Source organism: Scyliorhinus torazame, chromosome 5 (genome assembly GCF_047496885.1).
Source record: "Scyliorhinus torazame isolate Kashiwa2021f chromosome 5, sScyTor2.1, whole genome shotgun sequence".
NCBI lineage: Eukaryota > Metazoa > Chordata > Chondrichthyes > Carcharhiniformes > Scyliorhinidae > Scyliorhinus > Scyliorhinus torazame.
In genome coordinates this window covers 104,976,212-104,993,943 of record NC_092711.1, presented here as the reverse complement: position 1 = coordinate 104,993,943, position 17,732 = coordinate 104,976,212, and the positions used below count along the sequence as shown (strand labels likewise).

At 48.0% G+C, this 17,732-nt stretch overlaps 1 long non-coding RNA gene across 1 annotated transcript; it reads right to left on the bottom strand.

Moving 5' to 3' along the window:
- Nucleotides 1-955: 955 nt before the first annotated feature.
- Nucleotides 956-17,216, bottom strand: LOC140421590 (uncharacterized). The gene is made up of 2 exons (XR_011946926.1): nucleotides 17,112-17,216; nucleotides 956-2,122 (listed from the first exon to the last, which is right to left on the bottom strand). It is a non-coding gene; the product is annotated as an uncharacterized lncRNA (long non-coding RNA).
- Between the last annotated feature and the right edge of the window lie 516 nt (nucleotides 17,217-17,732).

Here is a 17,732-nt window from a genome sequence, read left to right as displayed (position 1 = left end):
GTGGAGAGGATGTTTCCTCGTGTCGGAGAATCTAGAACTCGGGGTCAGGGTTTGAAAATAAGGAGGTAGCTTATTTATTACAGAGATTAGAAAAATTTGTTTCTCTCAGACGGTCATGAATCTCTGGAACTCATCCTCAAAAGGCAGCAGAAACAATAGTCTCTGAATATTTTTTAAGGCAGAGCTAGAGAGATTCTTAATCAACACGGGGGTGAAAGGCTATTCGGGGGAGACAGGAATGTGGGGTTGAGGTTAAATCTCTGAGTGGCACGGTAGCACAGTGATTAGCACTGTTGCTTCACAGCGCAGGGTCCCAGGTTCGATTCCGGCTTGGGTCACTATTTGTGTGGAGTCTGCAAATTCTCAGTGTCTGCGTGGGTTCCCTCTGGGTGCTCCAGTTTCCTCCCACAAGACCTGAAAGACGTGCTTTTAGGTAACTTGTGAATTCTCCCTCAGTGTACCCGAACAGGCTCCAGAATGTGGCGACTAGGGGATTTTCACAGTAACTTCATTGCAGAGTTAATGTAAGCTTACTTGTGAGAATAAAGATTATTATTAAATTAAGAGGATCTCAGCGGAGCCTGTTAACTGCTGCTATGATTATACAACAGATCTCCAAATAAAGAAAGGTACGATAGCCGAGTGGTTACGTTATTGGATTAGTAATGCGGAATCTAAACAAAATGCTCTGGAGATGTGAGTTGCAATCCCACAACAGCAGTTGGAGAATTTGTATTTAGTTTGAGTCATAAATCTGACAAGATTAACCCAGGCGGGGACTTTACTGTCACTGAAGAGAGATGAGAAAGCGGTGATTCTCTCAGTGGGAGCCTGAAGGACTGTGTCCAGGCTGAAGTTCTGTTCCTGCCACATGATTCTACCTCCGATTGTCCTTTGAGCTTCAGACAGGTGATTCTAAACACTCAGGAGGGAAAGACAAAAATCTACAAAAATGTGTTGGAAGCAAATTTGACATTTATCGAAAACATTAAACACCAGCTCAGTTATTGGGCTATGAAAATCAGGAAAACAAACTTCAATTATCCGAACAAACATGTTTCAATTTGGATGTGATTAACAACAGTGAAACAAGCCCCTGCTCTCACTTCTGAACTCGCTGGTGTGTCACAAAGTTGGATGAACGAGTGAATCCCTTCCCACACACAGAACAGATGAATGACCTCTCCCCAGTGTGAACTCGCTGCTGTCTCAGTAGGTTGAATGAATGAGTAAATCCCTTCCCGCACACAGAGCAGATGAACGGCCTCTCCCCACTGTGAACTCTTTGGTGCTCCACCAGACTGGATGACTGAGTGAATCTCTTCCCACACATGGAGCAACTGAACGGTCTTTCACCAGTGTGAGCTCTCTGATGTATCCGCAGGGTGGATGACTGACTGAATCCCTTCCCACACATGGAGCAGGTGAATGGCCTCTCTCCCGTGTGGCTGCGCTGGTGTGTCAGCACCTCACCTCTGCTTTTAAAACTCTTCTCACAGTCAGAACATTTAAAAGGTCTCTTATCAGTATGAACACGTCGATGTATCAGCAGGCTGGATAATTGTGCAAATTCCTTCCCACACACCAAGCAGGGGAATGGCTTCTCCCCGGTGTGAACTCGCATGTGGATAGGGAGCTTGGATAACTCCGCAAATCCCTTCCCACACACAGAGCAGATGAATGACCTCTCTCCAGTGTGACTGCGTCGATGAATTTCCAGCTGGTATGGGTAACTGAATCCCTTCCCACAGTCCCCACGTTTCCACGGTTTCTCCATGGTGTCAGTGTTGTTGTGTCTCTCTAGGTTAAATGATCAGTTGAAGCTTCGTCCACACACAGAACACGTGTACATTTCTCCCTGCTGTGAATGGTGTGATGTTTTGTCAAGCAGTGTAACTGGTTGAAGCTCTTTCCACAGTCAGTTCAGTTCACTGGAACACTCTCACTTTGCTGTGTGGGTATCTTGGTGCTTTTCCAGTCACTGATTTTTGAAATCTTTCCCACAGACAGAACAGACAAACATTTCTCCTTCCACATTCAGGTCCTGATGAAGAGAGTCACTCTGAATGTTCCTGATAATTCATTTCAGATCGCTGCCAGTAAATTCTCGTCTTCTAATACCCTGTAAAAGTTTAGAGGAATTACAGAGAATACACAGAACAGAAACAGGCCACTTATCCCAACTGGCTTCTGCGGGTGTTGCTACTCCACACGTTTCTCCTCCCATCCCATCTACTCAGCTCAGTCTTTCAGTCTCTCTTTCGATTCCTTTCTCTCTCATGCATTCATCTAGTTTCCTTTTGAAAGAATCTCAGCTTTTTGCCACAACCACATCCTGTGGTAGTGAGTTCCACATTCTAACCGCTGGGAGTAAACACGTTTCTCCTTATTTCCCATGGGATTTATCTGTAACTTTCATGCATTTCTGGTCCCTAGTTTTGGATTGTCTCACAAATGGAAACAATCTCTCTACATCTACAAGGTGCCACATGGCAAACTGGGCAGAAAACTAAAAGATCATGAGATCCAAGAGAAAGTTATGAGTTGGATTTAAAATTGCCTCAATGGCAGCAAGTGCTAATTGACGATTGTTGGGTTTTTTTGTGACTGGAAGATGGTGACACCGTGGTAATATCACAGGACAAGTAATTCAGAAGCCTTGGCTATCATTCTGTGGACATGGATCAAATTCCACCATGGCAGCTGGAAGAAACAAATTCAATGAATAAATCTGGAATTAAAAGCTAGTCCCTGTGAGAACATTAAATTATTGTTGATTGTTGTAAAAGCCACCCCGTGGTTGCCTCTGGGAAGGAAATCTGCCATCATTACCTGGTCTGGCCAACCCATTGCAATGTGTTTAACTCTGAACTGCCCTCTGAAATTGCCCAGCAAGCCACTCAGTTTAAGGTCAATTAGGAATGGGCAACCAAGCTGGTTTGCCCCTGACACTCCCATCCGATAAAGAATAGAGAAAATCAAAGGGCTGTTTCCAGTACAGGTTTCAAAGGATTCGGTACTGGATCCTTCATTCCTGGTTTATATCATTGATTGGAAAGTAAATGTAGGAACATCAATAAGAAGTTAACCTATGACACAAAAAATGATTAGACACTTGATAGTGAGGAAAAATCTGGAGGGAAAACAAGGCAAAGGATTACATGATAAAGGGCAGGGCAGGACTAGTTCGGTCAGAGCCAGGGTCCTGTGCACAGGACAAGAAGGATGTCCTTGTCTATCCAGCCTCTCCTTATAACTCAAACCATCAAGTCCTGGTAGCATCCTCGTAAATCTCTTCTGCACTCTTTCTGGTTTAATAATATCCTTTCTATAATATGGTGACCAGAACTGTACACAGTACTCCGTGTGTGGCCTTACTAATGTCTTGTCCAACTTCAGCAAGACATCACAACTCCTGTATTCAATGTTCTGACCAATGAAACCAAGTATGCTAAATGCCTTCTTCACCACCTGTGACTCCACTTTCAAGGAGCTATGAACCTGTACTCCTAGATCTTTTTGTTCTATAACTCTCCCCAACTCCCGACCATTAATTGAGTCGGTCTTGCCCCGAATTGATCTAACAAAATGCATCACCTCCTACTTATCTAAATTAAACTCCATCTGCCATTCATTGGCCCACTGACCCAATTGATTCAGGTCCCGTTGCAATCCTAGATAACCTTCACTGTCCACTGGATAACCTTCACTGTCCACTGGATAACCTTCACTGTCCACTGTGCCACCATCATGGTGTCATCTGCAAACTTACTGACCTGCCTCCTACATTCTCATCCAAATAATTAATATAAATAACAGTGGACCCAGCACTGATCCCTGAGGCCCACCGCTGGTCACAGGCCTCCAGTTTGCAAGACAACCCTAAACAACCACTCTTTGTCTTCTGTTGTCATGCCAATTTTGTATCCAATTGGCTACCTCGCCCTGGATCCCGTGAGATTTAACCTTATGCAACAACCTACCATGCGGTACCTTATCAAAGGCCTCGCTAAGGTCCTTGTCGACAGTGTCAACTGCACTGCCCTCATCTACCTTCTTGGTTCCCCCTTCAAAAAACCCAATCAAATTTGTGATTCATGATTTTCCACTCACAAAGCACCGTTGACTGTCCCTAATCAGTCCTCGTCTTTCTAAATGCCTGTTGATCCTCTCTCAGAATGTCTTCTAACAACTTATCCACCACAGACGTGAGGCTCACCGGTCTGTAATTCCCAGGCTTTTCCCTCTGGCCTTTCTTAAACAAAGGCACAACATTTGGTACCTTCCAATCTTCAGACACCTCACCTGTGGCTATCGACGATTCAATATCTCTACTAGGGAACCTGCAATTTCCATCCTAGCCTCCCACAATTTCCTGGGATACATTTCACCAGTTTCCGGGGATTTATCTCCCTGGATGCACTTTAAGCCTGATCTAACCCCATTCCCCCACTCCATGTTATGGGTAATCTGCAATCCCCAAACCAAATTTTAACAATCCCAGCTCCCAATACCTTCTATACTGTCTCTCCTAGCCGTGGCATCCAGGGATGGTTTTGCTAACCTGCCTGTGTATCTGCTCTGGCAGTGTTTGATGACCAAGGGTAACTGGAGCTTTACTCTGTATCAAACCCTGTGTTGTACCTGTCCGAGAGTGTTTGATGGGGTCAGTGTATATGGGGATTTCTTGTGTATATAACCCCGTGCTGTAATTGTCCTGGGAGTTTTGATGGGGACAGTGTGTAAGGGGATTTCCTCTGTGTCTAACCTTGTGCTATACTTATTGTGGGAGTGTTTGATGGGGACAGCATCGAGGGAGATTTACTCTGTATCTAACACCATTTTGTATCAGCCTTGGGAGTGTTTCATGGGGCAATGTAGAGGGAGCTGTGCTGGAACTGATTGGAGAATGGTTCAAGCTGGCACTCAGATTTTCCAGTACAGATGCCCTTCACTTTAAAAATAACATTTCATTCAGAGATCAGAGAAACCATCACAGCCCCCCCCCCCACCCCCGCACAGTTCCAGAGGGACAGTGAGAGTGCTGAACACTGTTGCACCATTTCTTTATATTTCATCCAAGTATTTTTCTGTTTCATAGAATCCCTACAGTGCAGAAGGAGGCCATTCGGCCCATCGAGTCTGCACTAACCCTTCAAACCGGCACCCCACTCAGGACCACTCCTCCACCCTATCCCCGTAACCCCACCTAACCTTTGGACACTCAGCAGAAATCTTTTAGAATGGCCAATCCATCTAACCTGTGCATCGTTGGACTGTGGGAGGAAACTGGAGCACCCGGAAGGAACTCACGCAGACGTGGGGAGGAAGTGCAAACTCTACACAGTGACCCAAGGCCGGAATCGAACCCCCCTCCCTTTGATCTCCTGTCAGCCTCTGTTCGAATGAAAAGAGCCCCAGTTTCTCTCATCTCTCCTGGTAACTGAAGCCTCTCTTCCCTGGGATCATCTCAGTGAATCTCTTCTCCACCCTCTCCATGGCCTTGACATCCTTCCTGGTGTAAGATCCCCAAAACCTGATCTAATATTCTAAACTGCAGCCTAACCAATGATTTGTAGAGGTTTACATGACCTCTGTCCTTTTGTGCTCTACACCCAGAATTATAAAACCTTGGATCCCATGTGTTTTTTAAACAATTTATCAACTTGTCCTCCCACGTTTAAACATTTGTGTATCTGAACTCCTTTTAGGGTTTTGGAGATATTAACATAACATGGCTGAAATACATTGACATCCAATGTCTGATATAATGCGTGTTATGGGAGAGAGAGGTTTAGTCTGCGTTAGAAACTCAAGCAGGGGACTTCCGGGTGCGGCGATGACCAGCTGAGTCGCACGTTTCGGCAGCTCCCTGTGAAACGGACTTTTGGGCTCTTGATAGGAGCCCCAACGGCAATTTTGACGGCTAAAAACACTGTGCGGTAAACCAGAAGGGAATCCCCCCTGGATACGGATGGAAAAAGGAGGAGAGAGTGGCCAGATTGCAGTGGATCCTTTAGAACAGTGGCAAGGAAGGCAAGCAAAAACCAAGATGGCGTCGGAAGGTGGCAGTTTAACATGGGGCCCTGAACAACAAGAGTTCTTGAAATGCTGTGTGGAAGAGATAAAAAAGGAAATGAAGAAAGAGCTGTTGGCCCCGATACTATAGGCGATCGAAGGGCTAAAGGAGGAACAAAAGACCCAGGAGCGGGAGCTTCGGGTCGTGAAGGCAAAGGCAGCCGAGAATGAGGACGATATACAGGGCCTGGTGGTGAAGACGGAGACGCAGGAGGCACATCAGAAACGATGTGTGGAAAGGTTGGAGGCACTGGAAAACAACGTAAGGAGGAACAACCTGAGGATTCTTGGTCTTCCTGAAGGTGTGGAGGGAGCGGACGTCGGGGCATATGTGAGCACGATGCTGCACTCGTTAATGGGAGCGGAGGCCCCGGCGGGTCCGTTGGAGGTGGAGGGAGCATACTGAGTGATGGCGCGAGGACCGAGAGCAGGAGAAATTCCCAGAGCCATAGAGGTGAGATTCCTCCGTTTTAAGGATAGAGAAATGGTCCTTAGATGGGCGAAGAAAACTCGGAGCAGTAAATGGGAGAACGCGGTGATCCGCGTTTATCAAGACTGGAGTGCGGAGGTGGCGAGAAGGAGGGCGAGCTTTAATCGGGCCAAGGCGGTGCTTCATAAAAAGAAGATAAAATTTGGAATGCTGCAACCGGCAAGACTGTGGGTCACATATCGAGGGAGGCACCACTACTTTGAGACGGCGGATGAAGCGTGGACTTTTATTGTGGAGGAAAAACTGGAATGAGAGGGTTATTAAAAAGAACGTTCGAACAAATTGGTGGGGCGAATGTGGGGGGCAAAGAGGGGTTTTATGTACTAATCCTGCGATGTGGTAACTTTTCTCTCTCCCACAGGTGGTGATGGGGGGAGGAGGGGAGGTGGAGGAGATGGGGCGTTGGCCATTGGGGGCGGGGCCAAGGGAGAAGCGCGGGCTTGGTTCCCGCGCTATGATAATCATGGCGGGAATAGAGAAGCAGGAAGGAGGGGGCGTCGCACGGTGCGAGCCGAGGTCACGGGGGGAAGCCGAGGTCAGCCAGAGTTTGCTGACTTCTGGGAGCAACATGGGGGGAGTAATTACGCTAGCGGGGGATCTAGCGGGGGGGGGTTGGGAGGGGGGAATTACTGGGTTGCTGCTGCTGGGGAGAGGGGGGAGCTGGTATGGGAGAGGATGGGCGGGGGGGCACCGCCTGGGGGAGATACAGCTGCGTGGGAACCGGGTGAGGAGCTGGAAAAAGGTGATGGCTAATCGACAAGGGGGGGGAGGGGTAGGAAGCCCCCCCACTCGGCTGATCACGTGGAATGTGAGAGGGCTGAACGGGCCAATAAAGAGGGCACGGGTACTCGCACACCTTAAGAAACTTAAGGCAGATGTGGTTATGTTACAGGAAACGCACCTGAAACTGATAGACCAGGTTAGGCTACGCAAAGGATGGGTGGGGCAGGTGTTCCATTCGGGGCTAGATGCGAAAAACAGTGGGGTGGCTATATTAGTGGGGAAGCGGGTAATGTTCGAGGCAAAGACTATAGTGGCGGATAACGGGGGCAGATACGTGATGGTGAGTGGCAAACTACAGGGGGAGACGGTGGTTTTGGTAAACGTATATGCCCCGAACTGGGATGATGCCAATTTTATGAGGCGGATGCTAGGACGCATTCCGGACCTAGAGATGGGAAAGCTGATAATGGGGGGAGATTTTAATACGGTGTTGGAACCAGGGCTGGATAGGTCGAAGTCCAGGACTGGAAGGAGGCCGGCAGCAGCCAAGGTACTTAAAGATTTTATGGAGCAGATGGGAGGTGTAGACCCGTGGAGATTTAGCAGACCTAGGAGTAAGGAGTTCTCGTTTTTCTCCTATGTCCATAAAGTCGACTCGCGAATAGACTTTTTTGTGCTGGGTAGGGCATTGATCCCGAAGGTGAGGGGAACAGAGTATACGGCTATAGCCATTTCGGATCACGCTCCACACTGGGTGGACTTGGAGATAGGGGAGGAAACAGGAGGGCGCCCACCCTGGAGAATGGACATGGGACTAATGGCAGATGAGGGGGTGTGTCTAAGGGTGAGGGGGTGCATTGAAAAGTACTTGGAACTCAATGATAATGGGGAGGTCCAGGTGGGAGTGGTCTGGGGGGCGTTGAAGGCGGTGGTTAGAGGGGAGCTGATATCAATAAGGGCACATAAAGGGAAGCAGGAGAGTAAGGAACGGGAGCGGTTGCTGCAAGAACTTTTGAGGGTGGACAGACAATATGCGGAAGCACCGGAGGAGGGACTGTACAGGGAAAGTCAAAGGCTACATGTAGAATTTGACTTGCTGACTACAGGCACTGCAGAGGCACAATGGAGGAAGGCACAGGGTGTACAGTACGAATATGGGGAGAAGGCGAGCAGGTTGCTGGCACACCAATTGAGGAAAAGGGGAGCAGCGAGGGAAATAGGGTGAGTAAGGGATGAGGAAGGAGAGATGGAGCGGGGAGCGGAGAGAGTGAATGGAGTGTTCAAGACATTTTATAAAAAATTATATGAAGCTCAACCCCCGGATGGGAGGGAGAGAATGATGGGCTTCTTGGATCGGCTGGAATTTCCCAAGGTGGAAGAGCAGGAAAGGGTGGGACTGGGAGCACAGATCGAGGTAGAAGAAGTGGTGAAAGGAATTAGGAGCATGCAGGCGGGAAAGGCCCCGGGACCGGATGGATTCCCAGTCGAATTCTATAGAAAATATGTGGACTTGCTCGCCCCGGTACTGACGAGGACCTTTAATGAGGCAAAGGAAAGGGGACAACTGCCCCCGACTATGTCTGAAGCAACGATATCGCTTCTCTTAAAGAAGGAAAAGGACCCGCTACAATGCGGGTCCTATAGACCTATTTCCCTCCTAAATGTAGATGCCAAGGTCCTGGCCAAGGTAATGGCAATGAGAATAGAGGAATGTGTCCCGGGGGTGGTCCACGAGGACCAAACTGGGTTTGTGAAGGGGAGACAGCTGAACACGAATATACGGAGGTTGTTAGGGGTAATGATGATGGCCCCACCAGAGGGAGAAACGGAGATAGTAGTGGCGATGGATGCCGAGAAAGCATTTGATAGAGTGGAGTGGGATTATTTGTGGGAGGTGTTGAGGAGATTTGGTTTTGGAGAGGGGTATGTTAGATGGGTGCAGCTGTTGTATAGGGCCCCAGTGGCGAGCGTGGTCACGAATGGACGGGGATCTGCATATTTTCGGCTCCATAGAGGGACAAGGCAGGGATGCCCTCTGTCCCCATTATTGTTTGCACTGGCGATTGAGCCCCTGGCAATAGCGTTGAGGGGTTCCAAGAAGTGGAGGGGAGTACTTAGAGGAGGAGAAGAGCACCGGGTATCTTTGTATGCAGACGATTTGCTACTATACATGGCGGACCCGGCGGAGGGGATGCCAGAAATAATGCGGATACTTGGGGAGTTTGGGGATTTTTCAGGGTATAAATTGAACATGGGGAAAAGTGAGTTGTTTGTGGTGCATCCAGGGGAGCAGAGTAGAGAAATAGAGGACCTACCGTTGAGGAAGGTAACAAGGGACTTTCGTTACCTGGGGATCCAGATAGCTAAGAATTGGGGCACATTGCATAGGTTAAATTTAACGCGGTTGGTGGAACAGATGGAGGAGGATTTCAAGAGATGGGATATGGTATCCCTGTCAATGGCAGGGAGGGTGCAGGCGGTTAAGATGGTGGTCCTCCCGAGATTCCTTTGTGTTTCAGTGCCTCCCGGTGGTGATCACAAAGGCTTTTTTAAAAAGGATTGAAAAGAGCATCATGGGTTTTGTGTGGGCCGGGAAGACCCCGAGAGTGAGGAAGGGATTCTTACAGCGTAGCAGGGATAGGGGGGGCTGGCACTACCGAGCCTAAGTGATTATTATTGGGCCGCTAATATTTCAATGGTGAGTAAGTGGATGGGAGAGGAGGAGGGAGCGGCGTGGAAGAGATTAGAGAGGGCGTCCTGTAGGGGGACTAGCCTACAGGCTATGGTGACAGCCCCATTGCCGTTCTCACCGAGGAACTACACCACAAGCCCAGTGGTGGTGGCTACACTGAAGATTTGGGAACAGTGGAGACGGCATAGGGGAAAGACTGGAGCCTTGGGGGGGTCCCCGATAAGAAACAACCATAGGTTTGCCCCGGGGGGAATGGATGGGGGATATGGAATGTGGCAAAGAGCAGGAATAACGCAACTGAAAGATCTGTTTGTGGATGGGAAGTTCGCGAGTCTGGGAGCGCTGACCGAGAAATATGGGTTGCCCCAAGGGAATGCATTCAGGTATATGCAACTGAGGGCTTTTGCGAGGCAACAGGTGAGGGAATTCCCGCAGCTCCCGACACAAGAGGTGCAGGACAGAGTGATCTCAAAGACATGGGTGGGGGATGGTAAGGTGTCAGATATATATAGGGAAATGAGGGACGAAGGGGAGACTATGGTAGATGAATTAAAAGGGAAATGGGAAGAAGAGCTGGGGGAGGAGATCGAGGAGGGGCTGTGGGCAGATGCCCTAAGCAGGGTAAACTCGTCGTCCTCGTGTGCCAGGCTCGTGTGCAAAGAAGCCAAGCCCCCGGGGGTGGAGACCTGGATAAATGACATGGCGGGGTTTATAAAGCTAGAGCGGATTAAGTTCGTCCTAAGGGGGTCGGCTCAAGGGTTCACCAGGCGGTGGCAACCGTTCGTCGAATACCTCGCAGAAAGATAGACGGAATGGGAAAAAGAAGGCAGCAGCAGCAGCCCAGGATCGGGGGGGGGGGGAGGGGTGGGGTTGGGGGGGGGGGGGGGGGGGAGGAGGAACCAGAAGGACTCTCAGGGTTGTTAATATATACTGTATAATATGTATAGGTCGTTGCTACAGATAATTATATATTGGACTGTTAAATTATATTTTCGGAGAGTGTTACTTGTGACAAGGCAGTTGCCAATTAGGGCGAGTTTTCATTTTTGTTATTTATTATTTATTCATTTTTTGTTTATAAAATAGGTCATTGTTATTTGTGTTGTTATAATATTGTGTAAAGGATGCACAATGTACTGTGTTGGTTGACCAAAAATTTTCAATAAAATATTTAATTAAAAAAAAAGAAACTCAAGCAAGTGCTTCACTGCAGACAGGTCACCGTGGAAACGCTGATAAGACATTCCATTCCACAGAATCGACTCATTGGAAACTCTAATCGGATTGGGGAGAGGACAGAGTTTGTCTGTTATTAACCTCAACATAAACTTAAACCAGAGTGAATCATGGAACAGATTTAAAACATTTAAAAATAAATTTAGAGTACCCAATTATTTTTTTAACATTAAGGGGCAATTTAGCATCGTCAATTCACCTACCCTGCACATCTTTGGGTTTTGGGGATGAGACCCACGCAAACACAGGGAGAATATGTAAAGTCCACACAGACAGTGACCCAGGGCCAGGATCGGACCTGGGACCTCAGTGCCGTAAGCAGCAGTGCTAACCACTGTGACATCGTGCTGCCCTTGCAACGGATTGAATTCTAATTTGTGATGTTTATAGCTACAGTAGTGGAACTATCAGAAATAACAGAATTAACAGGCAGGGTAGTTTAGGGAGAATGAGGAAATTACTGAAGAAACGTAACTGCTGGGAACCGGAGTATGTGTCCTTGTAAATCACAGATTAGAGAAATTCCTGCTGTCTTTTCCTCACTTGCTGCATGAACTGTGTTCCGTACAGGGCACCAAACCTCAGGAAAGATACATTGCACTTGGTAACAGTCCAGTACAGATTGACCCTGATGAAGTGAGGTTGGTGAACTGAGTGAAGCCCTTCCCACACAGGGAGAACATTAACGGTCGCTCCTCAGTGTGAACAGGTCAATGAATCTCCAGGTCTGATTACATCTATTCCACAGTCCCCAGATTTCCAAAGCTTCTCCCAGCGAGACTACATATTGTTCGAAAGGTTAGGTCATCAGCTAAAACATAATCTACATTCAGAACACGTGAACTGTTTCTCCCCACATTGAACAGGGCTCTATTGCTTCCATGTTTAAAGGCTGATGGTGTTCATGGCCATAGAGGGATTTGACAACATGAATGCAAATTTTATAATGGAGGCTTTGCTCAATCAGAGCCAATGTAGGTCATTGAGCACAGCGGTGAAGGTGAACAGGACTTTGTGTGAGAAAATACACGGTCATCAGAGTTTTGGATGATCTCCCATTTCCATGTGGGGTGAATTGGAGGCTGGACAGGAATGTATTGGAATCAAGTCTAAAGGTAACAGGGGCATGGATGAGGTTTCAGCAGCAGCTGGGGTGGGAATGGACACAGGTGACATTATGGAAATTGAAATATCTGGTATTAGTGATGGTGTGGATATGGGGTCAGAAACTCACCTTGGGGTCAAATCTGACACGGAGATAGTGCAGAGTGTGGTTCAGCCTCAGACAGTTCCCAGGGAGAGGGATGGACTTGGGAGTTAGGGAATGGAATTTCGAATGGTGACTGAAGACAATGGCTTTGGTCTTCCCAATTTTTAATTGGGGGAAATTTCAGCTCATCCAGTACCGGATGTGGGACAAGCAGTTTGATAATTTAGTAACAGTGGAGGGATGGGGGTGAGGTAGAGCTGGGTGTTGTCAGTGGACATGTGAAAACTAACACTTTTGGATGATGTCACCTAGTGGCAGCATTTAAACGGTCTCTCGTCAGTGTGAACTCTTTGATGGGACATCTGAACCCGAGAAATTTTAAAGCACTTCCTGCATTTAAAAGGTCTCTCATCATTGTGAATCTGCTGGTGTGTCAGCAGTTGGGATGAATGAGTGAATCCCTTCCTACACTCGGGGCAGGTGAAAGGCCTTTCCTCAGTGTGAACTCGCTGGTGCATCAACAGGCTGTATGACTGAGTGAATCCACGCCGACACTCGGGGCAGGTGACAGGCTTCTCCCCAGTGTGAATGTGTCGATGGGTTGCCATGTCAGATGGCTAATTGAACGCCTTGACACAGTCCCCACAATTCCATGGTTTCTCCCTGCTGTGACTGCGCTTGTGTTTTGACAACTCACAGAACACGTGTATGGTTTCTCCCCACTGTGAACTGTGCTTTTTCCTTCCATGTTCAAAATCTGATGATTTTCAGGTTACGATCAGTTCCACGACTGTCAGATTTTGATGTGGTGCTTGGTTGGAGTTTCCCAATTGCACATGCTTCCTTGCTAATACCCTGTGAAACTGATTTAAAACTGAAAATAGGGAGTGAGAGAGAACCCACAAAAACACAAAGGCAGGTTGTGAAATTGAGCTGAATGAATCTGGTAACTTGTGGGGCCGACACTGGGAAAAAGTGACCATGAAAACTGTTGTGAAAAGTTAACTAGTTTTTTTTTTTTTTATAAATGTTTTATTGAAACTTTTTTCCCAAACAACAATTTTTCCCCTCTTACAAAGCAAACGCAACAATAACAATACAGAAATTTTAAACAATACACAAGTAACAAAACCCCTTTATCTTTGACCTAAACTAAACCTCCCCCCCCCCTCCCCCTGGGTTGCTGCTGCTGGTCATCTGTCTTCCCTCTAACGTTCCCCTAGGTAGTCGAGAAATGGCTGCCACCGCCTGGTGAACCCTTGAGCCGATCCTCTCAGGGCAAACTTTATCTGCTCCAGTTTAATGAACCCCGCCATATCATTTACCCAGGCCTCCAGTCCGGGGGGTTTCGCCTCCTTCCACATGAGTAGGATCCTGCGCCGGGCTACTAGGGATGCAAAGGCCACAACGTCGGCCTCTTTCGCCTCCTGCACTCCCGGCTCTTCCGCAACTCCAAATAGAGCTAACCCCCAGCCTGGTTTGACCCGGGCCTTTACCACCCGCGAAATCACTCCCGTCACTCCCTTCCAATACCCTTCCAGTGCCGGGCATGTCCAAAACATATGTGCGTGGTTTGCCGGGCTCCCGCCACACCTCCCACATTTGTCCTCCACTCCAAAGAACCTGCTCAATCTTGCTCCCGTTATGTGTGCTCTATGTAGCACCTTAAATTGAATCAGGCTAAGCCTGGCGCATGAGGAAGAGGAATTTACCCTGCTTAGGGCATCAGCCCACATACCCTCCTCTATCTCCTCCCCTAGTTCTTCTTCCCACTTTCCTTTTAGTTCGCCCACCGACTCCTCCCCCTCTTCACTCATCTCTCGGTAAATCTCTGACACCTTGCCCTCTCCGACCCACACCCCTGAAAGCACCCTGTCCTGTATCCCCTGTGTCGGGAGCAACGGAAATTCCCTCACCTGTTGTCTAGTAAATTCCCTCACCTGCATATATCTCAAGAAATTTCCCCGGGGCAACTTATACTTTTCCTCCAATGCTCCCAAGCTCGCAAAAGTCCCATCTATAAATAAATCTCCCACCCTCCTAATTCCCAACTGGAACCAGCTCTGAAATCCTCCATCCATTCTTCCTGGGGCGAACCTATGGTTGTTCCTGATTGGGGACCCCACCAGGGCTCCCCGCACCCCTCTCTGTCGCCTCCACTGTCCCCAGATATTCAATGTTGCCGCCACCACCGGGTTCGTGGTAAACTTTTTAGGTAAGATCGGTAGCGGCGCCGTCACCAGCGCCTCTAAACTCGTCCCTTTACAGGACTTTCTCTCCAGTCTTTCCCACGCCGCTCCCTCACCCTCCATCATCCATTTACGTATCATTGCCACATTGGCGGCCCAATAGTAATCGCCCAAGTTCGGTAGTGCCAATTCTCCTCTGTCCCTACTACGCTGAAGGAACCCCCTCCTTACTCTCGGAACTTTCCCTGCCCACACGAAGCTCGTGATGCTCCTGTCTATTTTATTAAAAAAGGTCTTAGTGATTAGTATAGGGAGACATTGAAATACAAATAAGAACCTCGGGAGGACCATCATCTTAATTGCTTGCACCCTGCCCGCCAGCGATAAAGGCTGCATGTCCCACCTCTTGAAGTCCTCCTCCATTTGTTCTACCAACCATGTCAGATTAAGTCTGTGCAAGGTTCCCCAGCTCCTAGCGATCTGAATCCCCAGGTATCGGAAGTTTCTTTCCACTTTCCTTAGAGGCAAGCCTTCTATCTCTCTACTCTGGTCCCCTGGATGTATCACAAATAATTCACTCTTCCCCATGTTTAGCCTATACCCCGAGAAATCCCCGAACCCCCTCAAAATTCGCATAACCTCTATCATTCCCCCCGCTGGGTCCGACACGTATAACAATAGGTCATCCGCATATAACGAGACTCGGTGTTCTTCTCCCCCTCTAATCACCCCAAAGTTAACTAGTTTGTTAATGTCCTTCAGGGAAGGGAACCTGCCACCCGGTCTGAGCCCACACAAGATTCGGGCCTCTGCACGAACACAAGAAATAGGAGCAGAAGTAGACCATTCGGCCCATCAAACGTGCTCTGCCATTGAACACGATTGTGGCTGACCTCCATCTTCAATTCCACTTTCCCATTAGCTCTCCATGTCCTTTGACTTCCTGAGACCAAACATCTAACCATCTGAGCCTTAAATATATTCAACGATGGTCACAGTAACTTCATTGCAGTATTCATGTAAGCCTACTTGTGACAATAATGATTAGTATCATCCACAACCCTCTGGACTCGAATTTTATGTGAGAAACAGAGTGAGAGAGAAAGAGAGTGAGTAGTGGGGGAGAGAGAGAATCAAAAAGATTGATGGAAAGGGAGAGAGAGTGAGAACGGAGTGAGGGTAACAGGAAGCAATGGACCAACAACTGAATCACAATTTGACAGAATCTCCTAAACACTTAACCTCCACCACCTGGATGGAGCAGGACAGCAGATGTATGTGAACATCACCACCCGCAAGTTCCTTTCCAAGACACACACTGTCTGAACTTGTCCAACATCCAGTGCTGGATGAGCAGAACTTTCCTCCATTTAAATATTGACAAGACTGAACCCATTGCCTTTCATCCCCACTACAATCTCCACTCCCTTGTTACAAATTCCATCCCTGTCAGATGTCTGAGGCTGAAGCAGACTGTTCACAACCATGGTGAAATATTTCACCCTGAGATGAGCTCTTGACCACAGATCCACATCATCACCAAGATTGCAGACTTCCACCTCAGGAACACAGCTCGACTCCACCTTAGTCTCTGTTCATCTGCTGCAGAAACCATCATCCATTCTTCTGTTACCTCTCAAACAAATTATTCCAACGCACTCGCAGCCAGACTCCAACATTAAACAACCCCCTCCATCCCATCCCAAACTCTGCTACCCATTTACTTACTCACACCAGCCCCTGTGCCCACTGATCTACAAATGCTTCCTTTTAAAAGGCACAAAAAGTTTAAATTTCTCATTGTTTTACTCCAAGGTAATGACCATCCTGATCACTGTAATCTCCTCCACACACACCCCTTTGAGATCTCTGCACTCATTTAATTCCAGCCACTTGAGCATTCCTGATTTTAATCTCTCAACCATTACTTAGTTGCCAGGGCCTCAATTTCTGGAATTTCCTCCTTAAAACTCTCCGACTCTCTGACTCAATTTCCTCCATTAAGATTGTCCTTAAAATCTAATGTCTCCTCTTGTGGCTCAGTGTCAATTGTTACTTTGTAACGTTTCTCTGAAAGTCTTCAAAGTTTTATTCTGTTCAAGTCACCATATAAATTCGAATTATTGTCACTGCCCTGGACATATATTCTGCCCCATAAATAGGAATTTGTAACTCAGAGTGAAGCAGTTTGCTGGATATTCTGTCATGAAGGAACGTTTCAAAAATGTTGCCCCCAACAATGATGGCGACTGAGCCTGCGCTCTTCTGCTCGTGCCCCGATAAAGATGGTGGGTGCGCGTGCGCACTGCCGCTAGTGAACCAAATAAGGATCCCGATGGCGCATGCGCGCCGCTGCCAGTACCAAATAAAGATGGCGGCCGCAAAATCTTGTTTGTGAGAAAGCTGCAGCTCCCGCTCAGATCCCCAGGTACCGGCAGGTTATTTTTCCGGATTTTTGGTCTATCTAACATGTACTCGAATTTTCCTACCGACCCTCCTGATTCATCTCTCCCTCCGTCCCGTCATCCCCGGATTGTGGATCCGGGAAAGGACCTTTTGCTGTCACCATTAATCACATTGCGCATGCTTCACTCAGCCCAGTCCCGCCTCATCATTCACGCTGATTGGTTGGAGGACCAGTCGGTCCTCCGGACATGCCCACCCTTCGCCTATTGGTTCGGTGCTGCCGTCAATCACCCCGCGCATTGTGAGGGGTTAGTGTCGGGGGGCGGGGTTTACAAACCGCAGTCCGGCCCCAGAGCCGAATGTGAAACAATGAACATTCTCCACTCTCAGTATCCGCCACTTCCGGCTTCTCTCCACAAACAACCTCACAGAGACCAGGGGGGGGGGGAGACACTGACCCAGTGACAATGTCACTGCATTGGAGAAAAAGACTAATGGCACCCCTCCTGTTCAAAAAGGCAGAAAGTCGGAAACTAGTTAGTTTAAAGCCTGTTGTTGGGAAACTGTTGGAATCCATTATTGAGGAAGTAGTAACTGGACATTTGGAAAGTCAAACCGCAATCCATCAGTCTGCGTGGTTTTGTGAAGTGTTTGACTCGTTGGAGTTCTTGCAAGGTGTAACAGGCCAGGTGGATAATGGGGGTCCTG